At 40.7% G+C, this 20,334-nt stretch overlaps 1 pseudogene; it reads left to right on the top strand.

The window, feature by feature from the left end:
- The window catches only part of LOC119579611, a 60,770-nt pseudogene that overhangs the window by 365 nt on the left and 40,071 nt on the right, over positions 1–20,334 (top strand).

The raw sequence follows: 20,334 nt of genomic DNA on the forward strand, positions 1-20,334 counted from the left end.
AAAAAGCAGTGGTGTGACTGCTGATCCTTACCCGGTTTGTACCAAAAAGGTAGAGGCTACTGAGGAAGTTAAGAGAGCCACAGCTGAATCATGGATGCTTGGAATAAGGCTGCAGCTAGAGTAGGAACCATTCAGACTATTTTTATCAAGTAGCCGGTACTGTACCAGCTGCTGCTCCTGCTCAACCTTCTGGATTGCCCCCCCGTTTCACCCCTGCTGTTGAACAGGCACTGCTGAGTTCATGAAGGCATGGAATGTGCTTGCTGCAGCTGCTGCAGCTGCTCCTGATGTTCAATATCATCATGGGTGCTAGCTCTCTTCCTCGGACTCCTGCTCAGACTTTTGTATACCAAGCACACTCTGTTGGTACCCATCTGCTCCTTCCTTTTCACCCCAGCTGCTCCTGCTGTCCCTCATATGGAGCTCCTCAGCCAGTTCAACCTACTGCTGAAGTTCAGAGAGTACTGCAGAATTCATGGCTGCATGGAATAAGGCTGCTGCACGAGCAACTAAGATTCAATCTGTCTTAGTTAAGTCTGGAACTCCTGGTCATTACACAATTGAAGTTCCCTAAAACAGGTTCAGGCTACCGGGGAAGTACAAAGGCTACAGCTAAATTTCCCATGGCTGCATGGAATGAAGCTGCACGCCGAGCAACTACTGTACAGCATGCTATGTACTCTGTACCTCAGCCAGTCCAGCCAACTGAAGAAGTTCGACAGCTACTGTGAATTCATGGCTGCTTGGGAATCTGCTGCACGGAGAGCATCTGCTATCAGACAAGCAGTGAGTGGGGACTGCTGATCCTTATTCGGCTGTCCCAAAACATTTAGAGGCTACTGAGGAAGTTAAGAGACCCACAGCTAAATTTCAGGATGCTTGGAAAAAGGGCTGCAGCTAGAGTAGGAGCCATTCAGACTACTGTTTATCAAGTAGCCGGTACTGTACCAGTGCTGCTCCTGCTCAACTTCGGTTCAGCTCTCGCTTCACCCCATCAGTGGAACAAGCAACTGCTGAGTTCATGAAGGCATGGAATGCTGCTGCTGCAGCTGCTGCAGCTGCTCCTGATGTCAATACATTATGGGTGCTGGTTCCCGTCCTCAGGCTCCTTCCCATTCTTTTACCTACTCGGACCCACCTCTGCTGTGCATACTTATGGTGTTCCCCAGCCTGTACAACCCACCCTTGAAGTTCAGGAAGCAACAGCTGAATTCATGGCTGCATGGAATGCTGCTCCCCAGAAGGCTCACAAGATTCAGTCATCTCTCCTGAAATCTGGTCAAACTCCTACACCGGTTGATGCAACAGATGCTGTCAAGAAGGCAACACAAGAGTTCATGGCAGCAACAATGCAGCTGCTAGAAGAGCACTGTTGTTGAACAGGCAGTGTCAAACCATTCCACAAGTCCAACAGACGGGAGGAGGTTAAGAGAGCTACAGCGGGAATTCATGACTGCTGGCATGATGCTGCTCAGCGGGGCATCAGCCATTAAGCTGACAGTATCAGGACCACAGTCAGTGCAACCAACTGATGAGGTGCAGAGAGCTACAGCTGGGAAATTTATGGCTGCTTGGAATCGCGCTGCTGCCCGAGTTCCAAAAATTGAGACAACCATGTACACATTGTCAGGCTCAAGTGCTTGGATACCTGTGCTGCTTGTGTAGCCCATCACCTGTTTCTGATACCCCTGAGGTCAGAGCTGCCCAAAAAACAGTTCATGGCCACATTTAGAGCTGCCGAAGAGGCTTTCTCGCCGCGCATCTGTGTCCCGTGGGGTACTGCCTGTTCCTCCAGTGTTGGCTGTGGATGCCCCATCCCATGTATAAAAATACAGCACAGGTGCCCCTACCTACGGTTACATTCTTTCTGCCGTCTCTTTGCTCCTTTCCAAGGACTTCCCTTCATGTGAAGGGGCTGCTAAGAAAAAAACTGTATAAGGATCATTTTAAAAATTCTTGTACTTTTCCACGACAAATTGATTGTGAATAAAAACAAAAAGAATCAGAATGTCATAGTATTAAACTATTTCATACGAAAATTTATTTAGTGTATATTTGTTCCTTTTTATGTATTGGTAATCTGTAAGTGATGCATGTTCTACAAAAGTGAAAGGATACATGAAATTGCACTGCATCCCAATGTTAGTTTTAATGAGTTTAAGATCACATTAACAAAATACTTTTTATAGTGATTATGGTAAAGTGTTATTTCTTTAAAGTATAGAAGTTTCTTTAGCTTTACTTAGAATATCATAACTACATGTACCGTAAATAAAGAATAAATATGTTAAAGTAATTTACCTTCAAAAGATTATCCCACTGTTTACGAGTGAAATTCTGTCTCCAAGTATGATGTCTAACTAGTGAGATGAACTCTAAAAAAAATATACAAACATAAATACAAATATGGACGAGATCTCTTCTTGGCTCGTGTCAGAAATGCGTAGCTTGAGTATTATAAAGTCAAGTAGAATGCTGTGAGATCGTACCTAGCATTACATTTCCATATATTATGATAAAGCGGTGTCATTGGTGGCCAAATTAGGCCTCGAACCAGTGATGCTGCTTCTTATATATTAAAATCCCAAAAAACATTTTACCTATTTCTCACACGGATCATACCTATATTGCTTCAAAAAAGGGACACAAAACACTGAAATGGTCATATAGTTTCTTCCTCTTTATTGTTGTAATGAATAAGACAAATTAAGATCTGCTACAATAATGGCAGGTGCCAACAAGTACTTGATTATATACCTTCACTGAAAGGAACCAGCCGGTGATAATTAACTTTGTAAAGCTAAACAAATTATACATCTAGTTAAATTTCAATGCACAGTGCAAATTGGCTGTTGCAGTTTAGCAAAAGGGGACAAAAATAAAAATACTGGTCTAAACTTTATACAGTATACTGTTGGTTTCTCATGCATCTATTATCACTTGGTAACTACAGAATGTTTATGTTTTAATTTAGACTCAGATTCCTAGATGGTATGCCAGTTGGGTTGAAGCCCAGACCTAACGGGAATGTTTAAATAAAAACTAAGTGTAGAGATCACGGCAGTCGCAAACATGTCATGAAGGGAATCACTCTTGTTAGTTCGTGTTTGATCCACACGCCTTTCCCTTTCTCAAATCAAACAGTTATACATGTTTGACTTCCTCACAGTCCTCGTTCTCTTATAAATGAATATTCCTGCCAAGTGGCAACACTTTCCCAAAATTTTAGAAGTTCCCATGAAATTTTTCACCCTACTTATTTGCTCAGAAGCACGCCTTCCATAGCTAAGAATATTATTGGTCACTGTACAAGGATTGTGTAGTATAGGCTTACATATATTCATACTGTGTTCACAGCTATTAATGAGACTGTTTTTTTCTGTAGGGTGATAGAAATGAGTACATAAACTGAACTACATCCCGCATTAGTACTTTGACATGATACTGTAAAGGGATTACAATTGGTAGAAGGAATGTGGGTTGTCAAATGCTCAAGGGCAGTTATAATTTTTTTGTTTTGTTGTAAAATTCAGTAGAGAAAAGGTGACTAAGATATAGAGGTTTACGCTAACTCTACATTATGTGAATATCTGATAAATCCTTTTTAAAGGGAAATGTAAAGTTTTCAGGAAAAATATCTCAAGGCATTTAACTTCTGTCTAGGTTACATTACAATGGCTCTCCATGGCATGTTGCATCCGGGGTGGTTTCTGAGTGTTTTTAGTGGTTTTTAGAATTAGAACTGTAAAATAGCACTTTTTCACCCTTCTAGGTGATCATAGACTGGATCAGTGCTCCGCGAGTTCCCTAGACAATGTGCCTAGGCCGGGCCCAAAGGGATGGCGATAATCCTGGTTTGATCAGCAGTTGTCGTTTAATGAAACAATATAATCCTTATAGATTTTAAATATTTCTATAAACGGGAACAGAAACTAGAAAGATATGGCATAAGGTCATTGGCATCTGAAAATGGTGTCAGCCTTGACTTCGGCAGGTAGGTGATTATGTCTAAAATGTATTAATCTTATTTCTGGAGTGCTATTGATTTTAAAGAAAAATAATTTCTCTACCATCCTCAGTTTCAGCAACTAAAAATAAAGAGGATAATCAATTTATTGTAGAAAAAAAAAAAATGTGTGTGGGGTGTTCAACCGAGAAATAACAGATCGCAAGGGAGGAGTCTGATTCCCAAATTTTTAAAACAATGTAAAGGTCTGTTTCTGAGTTCCTAGCCATCTCTAACTTATATGATATAAGATATATGTACACTTGAAACATTATACGCTGCCATCCCAAACTACACTTAGTTTTTATTGCTCAGCATTCCAGCTAGGTCTAGGTTTATTAATTTCAGAGGCATACCATCTGGGGAATGTAAGGCTAGATTAAAACACAAGAAAACATTCTGTAAAAGACGTGAAAAAAAATACCTGAAGATCCGACAGTATTTGGTATAACGTTTAGACCAGTCTTTTAATGTACCTTTTTTCTTGAATTCAAATATTTTTGTGAGCAGTAAATGAAACTGTTTGACCACAATTTCAAAAAGGATTTATATTTTGTCACTTTTGCGAAACTTGCTGCAATTTTGCAAATGTAATGCTGCATACCATGATATTTAAATTTGATGAAATAGATAATGATAAACTGCAAGGCCCATTTCCACTGTGCATTAACTAGATGTATAAGAATTTATGTATGGTTTTACAAAGCTTATATTACCAGCTGGTTCCTGCAATGAAGGTTTATATAGGTATTTTAATCGAGTACCTGTTGGCACCTGCCACTATTGTAGAAAATCCAAATTTTGTCTTATTATCCATTACCACAATAAAGATGAAGAAATTATGTTTCAGTATTTATGAACATTTCCGTGTTCTGTGTCTTGTTTAAGGCAATGCATGATCTGTGAATCTTTGTGAGGAAAGAGGTAAAATTTTGTGGGATTTCAATATCTCAGAGAAGAGTAGTCTACTTAACTTTTTGATACTCAAACCATTATCCGACAGGAGTCCATCTGTATGTGTTTGCATTTGTTCTAATATTTCTTTGAGTTTGTCATTGTAGTTAGGCGTCATTCTTGTAGGTGAATCTGTGCTCAAAAACACTGGTACAAATTCAGTACCTAGAATATGTTTAGCGTATATCTTATTTGCATATACAAATTCTTGGTTTACAGTAAATGAGGCTCGACAGTCATATGTTAGTGTTATGGTCAGTATTTAATTGTGCATGACAAATCATGCAGCATACCTCACTCCTATCAGAGTGTGGTATTCAGTATTCAACTGCCTGAAATAGGTTTTGATATTTCACATATCATAACCACTTGTCGATATGAAAAGTATATAAAGTCATTTATGGCAATATGGTACACCAGTTACATAGGCTAGTGGTAGAACCAACAACCCATAAGCTTCATCAAAAGATGAGTCTTAATACTGGATAATCTGTCACATTCCAGCTGAAAAGCACAAATAAGTGAGTGAAGTTAAAAAAATAAGGAGCTTTATCATAATCACTATAGATATATATGCACACGCACACACACCCACACACACCAATATATATATATATATATATATATATATATATATATAATATATATATATATATATATTATATATATATATATATAATATATATATATATATATATATATATATATATATACTATACATTAAACGTATTTAACTGCCATTGTGGTGTGCAATACTTTCACTTTTCTGAAACTTACATCATTTACAGATTATCTAAGATATAATTAAAAGGAACAAAATGCAACATATATTTTGTGTGAAACACCTTAATATCAATGATATTCTGATTCATTTAAGCATTTTTATTTTTACGGTCACATTTGTCATGATGATACTAAATCGTTCACACAGGAAAAAGCATTAGTCGTGAGTAAAGCTAAGGAGACCCCTTTTATACTTCAAAGAAATAGGCAGCTTTGCCCTAATCACTACAAAGAAAATGTATTTTTTCTGATTTTAAACATCTTGAACTAGCACTGAGATGGACTGCAATTTTATGTTAAAAAGATGTGAATACATTAGATATATATATTCACAATACATGAGATATATTTAACAGGTTCCAAATATATCTTCGTCAGAAATACATGTGCAGCCTTATGTAATCCTTTTACTTTTGTGGAACATGCATCACTTAGATTATCTAATAAATGAAAGGAACAAATATACTGTGAGTGATATTTCGTGTAATGACATTCTGATTTTTTTTTTTTTTAGCAGTCCTTCAAATGAAGAGACGGTCAGAAAGAATGTACCTGCGAGTAGGGGCACCTGTGCTGTATGTTTCTACGTGGGATGGGGCATCCACAGCCAACACTGGGGGAAGAGGCAGTACGCCATGGGACACAGATGCACGGCGAACAGCCTCTTCGGCAGCTCTGAATGTGGCCATGAACTGTTCTTTGGCAGCTCTGACCTCAGGGGTATCAGAAACAGGTGATGGGGCTGCACAAGCAGCACTGGTATCCAGTGCACTTGAGCCTGACAATGTATACATGATTGTCTCAATCTTTGGAACTCGGGAAACAGCGCGATTCCAAGCAGCTATGAATGCAGCTGTAGCTCTCTGCACCTTATCAGTTGGTTGCACTGGCTGTGGTCCTGAAAATATCGTCAGCTTAATGGCGGATTTTCGTTGAGCAGCATCATGCCATGCAGTCATGCATTCTGCTGTAGCTCTCTTAACCTCCTCAGTGGATAAGGCCAAGGGGCGGCTAAGAAAAATTAATGGAGCCCCTTGTGAGCCGCGATCAACTTGAACAGATTCCGGCTATAATATCGGGAGTAATGCTAAACCTTAAAACTTCCCACACATACTCAGTGACCTGTGTCTGAACACGAAGGAGTAAAGTATCATAAGACTTTACGCGCATTTTACGCAAAATTATTGCGTCATCTTAGAGCAGTAGCCTCTCCAGTAAACTAAGCTCTTGGGAGCCAGTTATTGAACCACTTACAAATTATATATTTGTTCATCGGAGAACCATATACGTAGCCACTAATAAGCAAATATCAGGACTTGCCAGGGGTCGAAGTGGCGGCCTCGATGAAGGGACCCTTGTTGTCACTCACTTACCTCATGGGAAATCGCGCATCCTTTTCTCTGCACAGCTAACGGGTGTGGTCAGATCTAAATGTGCACTTGTCTTGGCAGATGGGGCACGCCACTCACAAAGCTACTACTTCTTGCCCACTTAGGGCTCTAGAGTTTCAGCATTGCTCTTATTATTAAATTATCAATGGCATCAAATTCTAGAAAGAGGAATCCGTCGCACATGATAGCTACTGTGAAACAGATTTTTAAGTTTATTACGTATCTATCTATATATTTATGTATATATAGCTATATATATATATTTTTTATTGGCCAAGGAAATTCATAGGGCGTGGCCACATGGAAGCCACAGTTTAACTGCGTTAACTTTTTTGAGGGAGGTAGGTCTATGCAAATCAGTCCTAGCCCTACTATAAATATAACAACATTTCCGGTCTAAACTAAGCAAAACCAAGCATGGCGTAGCTACATTTCTAGCTAGTTTCTAGTTATTCGAATGAGCGATAGAGGGAGAGGGAGAGGGAGGGAGGGAGAAAGAGAGAGATTGACCCCACACAATGTAGCCTATTGTACAAACGAAAACAAGGAAATTAAGAAATTACCAAGAAACCGATTATTGGCATTTTTTTTATCATTACTAGATTTTTTTACTCTTAATTATGTATTTATGGCAATTACACACAAAATTTAACTCGAGATTGCAGGAAAAATCGACAAAAAACTTAAGAGTTCACAAACAAATAATTAAATAGATATGTAAAGTAAATCAGGGGACTGGACCTTGTGGGAGACAAAGAACTCCAGCTTTAAAATGCAGTTTGATGTAGTTTATCTTCGAATAGAGTAGGAACCGTGCTCTATATATCTAAAAAAAAACGTTCTGTAATTGTTCGGGAGACTAATGTAAAGAATGGAGAAAATTGCTTGGAAGAGTGAGAAATCATTCCATGATTTTTACGTTAATTCTTGAATTTCTTACGTATGCAGCATGACAGGACGTGATATGCTTCGATATCCCACGTAGCGGTAATTAGAATACTTTCTGACAGATTTTTGGTTCGTCTTTTAATTTCTTCTCTTTCTCTGCACACATGCGAACGCACACGCACTTGCACCCTCACCCCTCACCCCCCCCCCTTCTCTCTCTCTTGTGTGTGTGTGTGTGTGTGTGAATTTATATATACACATTTATACATATGTTCACATACATACATACACATACCTACATATAAATACACTCCCGTACACATACACTACATGCATATATACACATGCACACATATCACACGTACAGTACGTATACATATACATGTATAGATGCACATGTTCAAACACATGCACATGAACATACGCTTAAATACACACGTGTATACACGCACACTTCGCAAAACAAGCCACGAACACCCCAAGGAGCAAGCCGCACGTAAAAAACACACACACCCACCACCACACACCACACACACACAACACCCCACCACACACACCACTCACACCACACCACACACACCCCGTCCCCACCGTGAACAGGGCCCGAGGGCCCAATGCCCTCATACAGACCCCGGTTTTAAGTAAGCGTGAGAAGGTTAATTTTTAAAAAGAAAAAAAATGTGTAGACATCTAAGGTCATGTATTTTTGTCTCATTTGGCCCCAGGGTCTGACCACCCAGATTGGTCGGGACCCAAAATAAGGGTCACAAAGGTTTGTTTGGATAAATTTAATGCAAATTATGCATTTGATATTATATTTTTTGTGTTAAGCTGATTAACAATTCAGACATCAGAAATGAAACATGTGAGCTGTTGCTGCAAGTATTCCGTTTTCTGTGAACGTTTCGTTTCCTTTGATTTCATATTCCCATGAAGGTTTTTTACTTGAACTAATTGTGACTAATATACTGTAGACACCGTTGTCTTAATAAATATTCAATCCAAGCTTCAGGTATTTGACAATTTCAAAAAGCCTGTCCACATATGTTGGCATGCTGATGGGTACATAGGCAAACCAACTATTTGGTAGACGAAGTTGCTTCACCTGTGACATTTACCTTGACAGTTGTCCGCAGATCATACCTGCCTGTGAGGACAAGCCTTAACAACCACCGGGCAAACCCCGGTTTTTCAAAGGGAAACCCTTTAACGGTCGTTTTTGCGGTTTTTTAGGGACTTTTGATGTGAAAAATTGAAGAAGGGAATAAAATGCGAAGAATAATCCAAACGTGCTAGACATCAAGTCATACAAGCACTGGTACAGTGTGGCTAAAAGGTTATTCAGTTAACGATTAAAATAAAAGGTGTCGAGATAGAGGGGATGCCCGATTCAGGTAAAGGCTCTCACTGGGGGGGAGCGAAAGGCGCCTAGTGCTAAGCGAAGACCACAGTGATGGTTGTATCAAGAGGGGCAAGGAGAAAAGTTGAGGCAGAGGGTAGAAGGTATCCATAATAAAGAGTGGAGGGATCAAAGAACTGAAGAGAAGGAGGTTTGCGTCTAGCCCCATGAATAGGGGAAGGTTTTTTAAGATTCGAACTAGCCGGAGAGAGAGAAGGGCAACGACGTGAGATAAGGAGGGTATCCCTGATTCATGTAAGGCCCCAAAGGGGGGGAGCGAAGGCGCCTAGTGCAAAGCGAAACCACAGTGATTTTGGGATTAAATGGGAAAGGGAGAGAATTTGAGCGAGGAGAATAGGGCACCCATAATAAAGAGTGGAGGGGTTTTAAAAGTAACATGAAGATAAGGAGAGTTTCGATCTGCCCCATGTTATGGATAGATTTTTTTTAAGATTCAAAATAGCACGGAGAGAGAGAAGGGGCAGCGTAAATAGAGATGGTTTCCTGATTCAGTGTACAGGTTCAACTGGGGGGGAGCGAAAGGGGCCCCTAGTGTAACGAAGACCACAGTGATGGATTGTATTAAGTGGGCAAGGAAGAATTGAGGCAGGGGAAAATTTGGGATCCATAATCAAGTGGAGAGGAAAAAAGAAACATGAAATGAAGGAGAGTTTTGCGACTGAGCCCCATGATATATGGGATAGATTTTTTAAAAGTTCAAAGACGGCGAGAGTTTTTTTTTTAAAATGTGTAAAATTTTGGGTCTCGCCGGGGACTTTTGGATAAAAAAATGCCCTAGGAATTTCCCCGAGGAACGGCTTGGAGTGGGTGCCATATAAATGGGGGGGGGGAACCTACACGTGAACGAGAAAAAAAGAATGGAAAAAAGATTTAGGGGTAAAAAAGCGGAAGCCTGGTTTTGGCCCCAGGAAGATACTGATGAGGCAGATTGAAGAAATTGGTAAGTTTTGGTATGGATGGTCGGGGCATAGAGGGTTAAATCATAAAACATTATTTATGACCGGGCTCCTGGGGGAAACGAGAAAAATATCATTAACAGAAAGAGGAATAAAGTGGTTGAGCACATGTTTTGGGGGACACCTTCGATTTGAGGAAAAAAAGAGATGTGGCAAAGGCTTTTTGCCCCGGAAAGTGCGGGGGAAGGAAGGATTTTAAAAGACCCCTGTTCCACGTATCCCTGAGAGGAAATTGTTGGAGAATTGGTACGCCATGTCGTATCAATCTTTTTCTAGAAAAAAAAAAATAGCTAGTACGGATTCATGGCGTGCAAAGCAGATGAAATATGTCCCAAAATACAAGGGGGTAGCTGTGCTTCGGGCACGGCGAAACCAAAAATTTGGAAGGAGAGAGAAGATTGTGAGATTAAAGATCCCACATTAAGCGGAAGTTCACCTTCGCTCTAATATTTTTGGGCACAAGCCTAGTGCGATGGGGCAAAGTCTTAAAGGAAAGGGTACCCGATTTTTTGGGTTTTTCAGGAAGGGAAGGATAGAGCTTCTCGCCAATTAGAAGGAAATTTTCCGATGTCCATTGTGGTTGTAAATTTTTTAATGGGAAGGGATAGGAGGAAGGGGGGTTGCCGGAGCATACGTAGTAAATACCTGGGCCCTTCATGAGTGTTACGGCACGATTTAGGGCATAATGAGTTCAGGGGAAAAAAAAGGGGGCTTTTAAGGACTCAGCAGAGGATGGGGGGAAGGGTAAGGGGGTGTTTTTGGGGGTCTTAATAAGAAAAGGTGGGAAAGGTGAGAAACCACTTGACCTGGCTAAAATAATCCCCGTTCATTACGATTGGAGAGGATCAAAAAGAGGGTATTTCGAATTGGGGAAGGGGCGGGATGGGGGGTTTTCCCTATAGTTATAAATTCGGCCAAAAAATTTGAGATAGTGAGGGGAGTAATTGAGAAAATTAATTCGCCACTATTTGTTTTACTTTTCCGGATTGTACGACGGAGATGGGCAGATGCTCTTTTAAAAGGAGATAAGGGTTGATATTGATTTGGAGTCCCTCTCTGTGCGTAACGGCCGGGCTGCACTTTTTAAAAGCGAAGTGCTTTAGGCAATCAGAATTCCACCAGGGAACACATTTGGAGGTTTTGGGGTTGAGGTTGGGGGACAGCATGTGCGCTCTTAGACGTATTTGTGAAAATGTATCATTTCTGAAAAAGGAGGTGAGGGGTTATGGAGGAGTAGAATGCAGGAGTGAAATGAAAGTATGCGTCGGCTTATCAAAGCCCAGCGTGGGATTAGGGAGGGTACGTATGAAGTAGGGAAAGGAGAACTGGAAAGTGGTCACTATAGGGAAGTGGTTAAGGGGACCAGTGGAAAACTAAAAAGGAGAAAGGGGGATAGAGGAGGTCAAGATGAAAAAGATTTCGTGCGTGTATCAAAAATGTGTGGGGGGTTTTAATTTTGAATAGTAAGGTCAGCTGTGGAGAGGAAGGCTCTAGAGATCGGCCTCGGGGGGTTTGGATAATCCCCCATAGAGTGTGGCGGCAGTTAAGTACCCAAATAGAGGAAAGGTGGGTTGAAGTTGGGAAATTGATTTTTAAAAAGCAAAAAAGTCAAAGGGTGGGAAAGGGGGGAAGTAGAGTGAAATACTGGATCCAACAATGAAGGAAATACGTATAATTGCAAGGGACATGGTTTGAAAGGGAGGGTGACATAAGGGTTTTTTTTGATTGATAAAAATGGATGGACAAAAGGGAAAAAAAAAAAGTTTTTTTGGAAAAAGAAAAATGAAATTGGGGGTTGGTATTGGAGGGGTGTAAGAAAGGTTCTTGAAGGCATACAATAGTTGGATTTTAAAGGAAAGGGTTGACGAAGGGCAGGTCTGTGGGGGCGGAAACCGCGAATATTCCCAAAGAAAGGGTAGTTATACTTTACTGATTGATTTAGTACGTGTTTTGGGATTTTTAGGGGGAAGGTAGAGGGTGGGAAAAAGGGTTGAGAGGTCTAGATGGGGGAGTTTTGGGAGGTGTTCATAGGGGGGGTATTAGGAGTGGGGGTCTGAGGGGAAGGGGGTCTTTTGACTAAGGGGGTTACGGTGTACCAGGAGGGAGTGGGAAGGTAGAGGGGGGAATGGGAGGGTTAATGGGGGGGGTTGGGGGGGGGGGTGGGGTGTGTTGGAGGATTGGTGTAGGGGGGGTATCGTTAGGAGGAGGATGGATTCAGCATTCCTTGGGGTGTGGAAGGAGAGGAGTTGAATTTGGAGGTTGAGTGTCATTTTTTATTAGGTAATCTTGAAAATTTTTAATGGGTTTTCGAGGAGTTGGGTTTGGGGAGTTTTTTGGGGATAAAGGTTTTTGTGAGGGGGGAAGAGAGGACTGGGGTCTCAAACATAGGGCAAAGGAAGGGAGGTGATTGGTGGGAGGGGGAGGGGGTGGGAAAGTTTGTTTGTCTGTTAAGGGTTTTTCAGGAGGGGGAGGGGAAAGGGTTGGGGTTGTGTGGTGATTGAAATATCTGTAGTAGAGATTGGGAGTGTCGGTTTTGGATGGCAAAAGATTTGACTGGGGAAGGTAGGGGTAGAAGAGGGGGGGTTTGTTAGGGGGGGGGTTTAGGGGAAAATTTGGAATGGCAGATTATGGATAAGGGGTAAAAGAGAAACCCGTCGACGGCTTTTTGTTGGCTTTACGTAGTGGAGTCCAAGTTTTAATTGAGAGTTGCTCCCCCGACCAAAATTTTTAGGTGGGGCAGCCCCCATAAAATCATTATGGGGGCCCCCCGTTTGGGACATGTGCGTGATTGTGGGGGCAGTTAGACGGGTTTTTGGCCGGTTGGCAATAGTGGGCTCTGGGTGTGGAAACGCAATGTTTAGTGGGGTTTTCCCGCGCCAACAGTTTTGCATGACGTGGGGGGGTTGGGGGGACGAACGGGATTCTCCCCTATGGAGTTAAAGGGGAAAGGGATGTTACGGAAAGGGAATTTTTGGGTATGTTTTTAGGTTTCTTTCGATGACCTGGGGGGGAAAGGATTGCATTGCATGATGTTGCTCATAGTTGTGAGACAGGCAAATAATCTTCTCCACAATTGACCCCAAACTTTGTCATGATTGGGGAATTTGCTGGGAATTTAAACTGTTTCCGGTGCAAAATTTAGGGTTTGGGTGGGTTCTCAAGGATGGGGTACCATATAGGTCTTTATTTTTTTTAATGCTATAGCTGGTTTTTGGATGTTACGTGAAAGACGGGACGGTCGGGCGGCTACGGAAAGAACTTTACCTACTTGTTTTTTCGAGACATTTTTGGAAAGAAGGGGGTTTTTCAGAGTAGGGGCTGTGGGAGGGGTCCCCAAAAACGGTCCCATTTGGCTCCGAAGGGGTATTTAAAAATTTTTGTAGGATGGGGGAGTCGAAAGGGGGGGCGTGACGAAAATGGATAGTGTTTGGGGGGGGGGGTTATGGGAGGTGGGAAAAGGCTGTAAGGGATAAAAAGGGAGGTGGGGTGGTTTATATTTGGGGGTTGTGGGGGTAAGGTGTTTAATGAGCTTGCTGGGGAGTGGGAAAAGTTCCTTAAAGGGTTTTTTGTTTTGGCTCCGTACTGAGGTATTGCAGTGTTCGGAGCCGTGGTCAAAGGAGACCCGGGGGTCAGGGAATCTGTGGGTTCATCTTTGGGGCTATTTGAAAAAGGGGCAACCCTTTGCCCCTAATATGGGGAAAATTTTTCATTACTGGCCATGGTAACCGGATTTGTTGGGGAAAAAAACAGTCCCCCTCGGGGTCCCTTGAGGGGTAAGGGTAGAAAAACTAAATCGGGGGGAATAGGTCCCCATGGCCCCCTGGGCCTTTCAGGACTGCACAAAGTCGCCTTCACCCTTTTCAGCAGGGCCCTTCCACCTTAGGAGGGGGATAGCAAAGGGTTTGGTAAAGGGGAAAAAACAAAAGGGTTTGGGAAAAAAAAAGCCCAGCAAAATTATTGGTAAGGACTGATCCCAAGGTTGGGGATTTCCTATCTTTGGGCCCAGTTCGCCTACTAAGCCCCCCACGACAAACAACGGGCAAGGGATTGGGGGGAGGGGGGGTTGAGACTGGAAAAGGAATCTAACTGATGCCAAGACATCTTCAGATAGCTGGGGAGCAGAGCAAAGGAGTGTTTGAATAGGTAAAGTGAAAAACCTTATCATTATCTTAGCAGCATATTCAAAATACTGTGGGTGTAGGTATAGCATTATAATGAAGTATTGTGTGGAAAAAGGGTAAAAAAAAAAAAAGTTAATGATTAGGGTATGTGGACAGAAAGGGATGAAGAGAATGGAAGGGGAAGGGGAAGAAAAGACCATGCAAAACATGTTGAGGCAAAAGCTGTGGGCCAAGGAAAGGGGCCATCCCCTGCATTAGGCCTGTCTCCTAGGACCTCTCCCACATGGAGCAGGAGATGGGACGGGGGGGTGCAATTACAAAGTAACATTCTCCGGGATTACATATTTTTCCCCTGTAAAATATAATTTATATTTTTGGGTACTGAAATTTGGTTATCTGGTAAAGACCTTGCGAATTGTTTTAAAAAATTGGGTTTGTACAAATTTCATGTGAAATTTAAAGTTTACAGAAGTGTATATATAAACAATGTTATTATCAGGGATCGAGCTTTTATTTTTCAGACCACGAAAATCTTTTATATTTGCATTTGAGAAACCTGACAGCATATCCGTAATAGATGCTATAAGACTATGGTCTCTTACTAAATAACTGTCAGTGTTGTAGCATGAAGTGGAAACAAAGCAAGGTTTTTGTGCTCATTTCAAAATGAATTGCCTCTGGCCTAGACCAAAGATATTAACTCAGCAGCTTGAAGGCAGACCAATCAAGGGGAATAGTGCTAATGATACAAATTAGTTTGGATAATAAAATGCAATAATTTCCCTATAAGATGTATTTGTTTTTTACTTTTCTTAGACACCCAAAAGTGCGACCACGCCCCCAGTGGTCTTGGGGCTGCCACCCCACGGGACCCCAGTAGTGACGCAGACCACGATGGGCACGGATCTTCTTCAGACGCTCAAGATCCTCACGGAGCTTTGTGTCCAAGTTGTTAGACATAACCTATTGAGGGGAAAGGGGGGGTGGGGGGTAAAGTGATTAGTATTTAGTGTTTCTATAGGATTCACCATGTTACTTTTAGTGTTCAATATTCTCTACCAAATTTACATTACCAAAACAAATAAATCTTATGTATCTGCATGAAAATCTACACTTGCAGAGCCAGTCTTCCTGTGTGTTAACAATGTCACACGTTGCAATGTATACTTTTTAACCGTAAAATAAACCCTTTCCCGCTTATTTGCCACCTTTTTGCCTTTGCCGTTGAGGAACCAACCCGGGATCTTTTTATGGGGGGGGGTTTTCTCATGATTGTCACAATCTTCTCAACCTGAAAAAGAAAAATTCCATTAATTCCTTATTAATTTCTAAAACGTACCCCCCCAGGCATATATAGGGATACAAGGCAGTGAGAGAACCAGCCTATATTCTGGGATACTGGGCCTGAATTCAGGATGGGAAAACATGCACAAAAATGTGGTGTACATAAAAACTTTGATTTTCAGGGAAAATTTAGGGGAAACCATTTTTTTCGCGTTTACTAAAACTAAGATAAAACTTTATTTTGTACCAAGAATTTTTTTACATACTAAAATCTAAATCCAATTAATATGGGTATCTTTAAATTATTTTTTCCAATTTCCAATCTCAAACCTAAATTACCTAAGGAGATCTGTTTATTTATTGTAAATTGCAGAAGTTATTTTTACTCTCCCTTAATTCGTACGGGGCCCTGGTATAAAAACATTGTCCATGATATTTATTTTTCCGATTAGTTATAGAGGCCTACAAGCTTTTCAAAAAAGTATTAAATATAATCCTATCCTTGATAAAATTAAATGTTAGTTTTCAATGACAGACAATGTGGGAGAGAGAGAGAGAGAGAGAAAAGAGAGAGAGGAGGAGGAGAGAAGAGAGAGGAGAGGAGAGGGGAGAGAGAGAGGGAGAGAGAGAAGGGGGGGGGGGGGGGGGGGGGGGGGGGGGGGGGGGGAGATAAAATAACAAAGGGAATGGGGACCAGGGGAATTCATGTCTGGCTATAATTGACTTCTTAGAAAATGAGCACTTGTGGAATCACCTGTGTTCAATAATACACACCAAAATAACTACTGTGGACAGTACTTGTACCATGAGTACAAGGTTCATATTAATCCAATATTCAAGATTTGAATACTCACTACTATACAGAATGGTAACTCATCATATAAAAACAATGCCACATCAACATTACCTCCTCTTCAGTCATTTCACCAGCACGCTTGAAAATGGTTTAAGTCCCCTTCTTGAGGACAATGTTTGGGAACGGCGCAAAACCCCCGGGTGGAAGCTGGCAACTAACCTTACGCCTGCCCTCGATGTTGGTGTTCATCAAACGCAGGATATGCTGGAACTTTTCAGGTACAACCAGCGACTGTTGAGAAAGGAATATATTAGAACATACACAGAAAATGTATTGTTTATGCTTTTGTAGCCTGTAAATTAAGTTCTTTCAAACAAGATGCTTACAAGCTAAAAAATCAGTAGTCCATATTCTCAATAAGATACTGCTTGCATACAAGACACTGCCTTACTTTCCGAGAGTGGTTAATTTAGACAATGCCCCCCCAAAAAGCTATGAATATCTAAATAGTGATTGCACCAAGACAGGAAAAAAATCAATGGAGAGTGAAAGAGGGAGGGGTGGGAGTGCACCGATTTAAAATAATTGGCACAAAAAAACAAAAAAACTATTCAACATTTAAGAATGTTTAAGGTGTCATAAGTGTGTCTGAATATGAGTGTTAGTCTGAGGGCTGCAATCACTTTGTAAAGAATTAACTAAATACTTAGTCCTTTTCATCAACCATATTCATGTTAACAAATGTAGAAAAGGTATAAGAATGAATATCTTTACAATACAAGCGACATTTCACCAGTTTCAATTATGTCTTCATCAGAAATATGAGCAATTTTATACAATCCTTAGACTTTAGTGGAACATGCATTACTTACAGATTATCTAATAACCATGTATTTCTGACAAAGACAATCGAAAACCAGTCAAATACATCTCTTGTACTGCGAAGATATTTATTCTCATTCATACCTCTTCTACAAGCCCTTTTCATCTTTCCAAATAAAACAAAAATGCCAGTGTCTATTCTGTGGAGTTTCCAAAATGTTTTAGGGACCAGTCATTGAGTTACATTGGTATCCCCCCCCGGCCCCCATAAATCACTTTCTGCACCCCCACCCCAAGAAATAATCTGCAGATATGAAAGAATGCCACAATAACGGTAAAAGGTCTCGGGAAAACACCCCTCAGAGCCCAATCACCGATTTAAAAACTTCTTTAGTGCATAACATGATAAAGAATGTTTGTAGGTAAGTGTTAAAGATTAAACTTTGTAACAGCTTTAGGGGCAGTCTCTGATGAATGCATCCATTTGAGACAAAGTAACTTCTACTAAATGGCAAAAATTATACCATAAAAGCTAGGTTGGATGGCAAAGACTAATAAAAATAAATAAATAATACTGTAAAAGTTTATAAAAAGACAGATGCACTTGCTTGACTAAGTCCCTCCCCTCCACCATCAAATTTATTAAATTTTAGTTATGACTGAGCATGGGGGGATGGGGGGTAAAATCCCCCGGGCAGACAGGATTTTCAACATGTTTTTTACCGCAATATGGGGTGAAGGAGGGATTAAGGGCCCTTTTCAACTGCCCTTTCCTTCAATTTTTACATTTCTGGCCTGAATGAGTCTTTCCGCAAGTATCACATACAAACAGAAAACCTCCCAGACGAAGACAGTTGCGACCATTTCCATTCAACTAATTTCCATCCTAATTTTATGCTTCAGAAGTTCTATACACTAGAATTTTTTTTTATTGATAATAAAAAAATTATTTAAGAAAAGCAATTTTACATGGGGCACAAGTTTAGTGCTTTGGAGTGGACGGGGTCGGCTTTTTACGTGGAACATTTTCCAGGAAATGAAAAAATTTAATAAAAAGTGCTAGTTAAAAGGAGAAGGAGACTGCTTTTTCCCAACCCTTCTCCTTTATTTTGACAAAGCTTATTTGGGGTTTTGTCTGTATTTAGAAAGTACATATTACCCCACAAATTTTGATTAAATACTCGAACCATTTTTTTGTGTGGTGTGTGGTGGTGTGGTGTTTGTGTTGTGGTTTTTGGGGTGTGTGTTTTGGGGTGTTTTTGGTGTGTGTGTGTGTGTGTGTTTTTTTGGTGTGTGTTGTGGTTGTGTGTTGTGTTTTTGTTGTGTGTGTGTGTGTGTGTGTGTGTGTGGTGTGTGGGTTGTATTTTTCAATAGGAATACTAAGTTTGGGAAATTTGGGGAAAAAAATTTTTTTAGAACAATAAAATCTGCAGGGAAACAGTAACACAAAAAAATTTGGGAAAGTCTGCTTAAAGCCTAAGTAAAATTGGTACTAGAATTTTGCTCTACCTTGCCATGAAAAAGGTAAAAAAAAAATGTTTAAAAAAAACATGACTTGGTTCTCCAAGAGTGTTTCCCCATTTTTCCCCTTTTTCCCTACTTCTTCTATTTTTTAAAATACCTTTCCGGAGTAAAAATAACCCCCCCCCCAACCCAAAACCACCAGTTACCCACGGGACCCCAAAGGGTTTGCCCATTCAAATTTTGGGTTTGAACTAAATAAAGGTTTCAAATTTTTTACTAATTATTTTTTAGTGAATGAAAAGAAATTTGCAAGTTTTTACTAAAATTGCGTCTCTGCCGCCAAGCCATACACCAATTAAAATTTTTGCCTATTATTCTAAACACATTACTATGCATTTTAAATAAAATTCACCTCCCAGAACCAAAATTGGAAGGTTTAACCCAATTCCCGGGGGGTCACTGATTAGTGTCATAAACGCTTGGTCATGCGGTAAGCCGACACCTGTGACGTGCCAGAGCACATGGGGCGGGGGTTTTGGTCGTAGCGGGGCTCCGCCCACTGCGGCATTTCAGATATAAAAGAGTTTAATCACTCTCAGGGAAATTTTGCTACCCGGGGAAAGGGGTTAAAAGGCAAAAAAATATAAGAAATTGCTTGGCATTTTTTGCAAGGGCGCCTCTCCGGGAAAATCCCAAAACTAGGGTATTACGAACCCCAAAAACCAAACTTAACCTTTTCACCTTTTTATACATTCCTAGATTGGGGGGAAACCCCTTTTACCACCCCCCTTTTTAGAAGCTGCCCCCTAACAGAAAATATGAATTATGGACCCTCTAACAGATATGCAACATAATTTTGTCATTTTGGGCAAATACGAGGCCTAGCATGTACCTGGTTTTTGACTTTCCCTTTCGCTCTTTAGTACAAGGGGGCTATTAGACATTTTTTTGGAACTAATCATATGTGATTACAGCAGAAATTTATGGCTAATTTACCAAAAAAAGACCACAGAGACTGAGGGAAATGAACACTGCTTCTCAGAGTAACAGAGTAAAAATACCAGATACATCTGCCCTGCCCCATAATATCATGAAAAAATGAAAAAATTGCGTAATCACTGCTTGAGGAAGTCCAGAACACCCTTACTTGATTTTAAACATTTTTTGCAATTTTGGGTGGAAGTGCTAATAAAAAAGTGGTTTGGGGGTTTTTTCCCTAGACGGGGGCATATAAAAGAAAATTTAGGGTTTTAATTTGGGGGTTACACATAACCCCATTTTGGATTTTGTCTCGGGAGTAAAATCTACACTGTAAAAAATACAGAGTTTGAAAATTTTACACAGCGCATGTGCGACTGGAAAACCCCGGGCAAATAGAGTACAGACCTCAATTAAAAAATGTTTAACTAACCCACAGTTTAAAAATTCCCCCCAACAATAACCAAAAAA

The sequence above is a fragment of the Penaeus monodon genome, chromosome 12 (assembly GCF_015228065.2).
Source record: "Penaeus monodon isolate SGIC_2016 chromosome 12, NSTDA_Pmon_1, whole genome shotgun sequence".
Lineage (NCBI taxonomy): Eukaryota > Metazoa > Arthropoda > Malacostraca > Decapoda > Penaeidae > Penaeus > Penaeus monodon.